This window comes from Berghia stephanieae, chromosome 7, assembly GCF_034508935.2.
Source record: "Berghia stephanieae isolate SIO BIC M18660-M18661 chromosome 7, UCSD_Bste_1.3, whole genome shotgun sequence".
In the NCBI taxonomy this organism is placed as follows: Eukaryota; Metazoa; Mollusca; class Gastropoda; order Nudibranchia; family Aeolidiidae; genus Berghia; species Berghia stephanieae.
Window position 1 is genome coordinate 48,147,894 of NC_088366.1, and position 479 is coordinate 48,148,372.

Genomic DNA, 479 nt, shown 5'->3' on the forward strand with positions numbered 1-479 from the left:
TATATGTGCTGTGGTCTATGGTATGCTACTCACTTTTGGATCAGAAGGTCCTGGGTTCGAGCAAGTCTCGCTCGGCGCATAGTTGAGTCCTTAGAGAATGCTCTTTACTAACATTCTCTAACTGTACTCAGGCGTCATTGTCTCATACTACATGTTATATTATGTTGTTGTTGGTCAGGGACCCCTTGTAAAGGGCTTTGAGCACGTCTAGTGGATATTGCGGTATATCAAAGCTTAATTTATTTTCATAACCCCACCACCCTCCCCCCTTGTACTCAGTGGCAGTGCAGTATAAGGTTGTGCCAGAATCAGAGGAAAATGACTTACACATTATATATTTATAAATACAAAAGAAAGAAAAAGAGAGAAAAACAATTAAAGACTTGACTTCCTCAAATATTATGAAAGAGGCGGTTACATACCATTTCTCAGTTTTATTATTTTTTAAAATTTGTAATCCATTTTTAAAAGATGGTTGC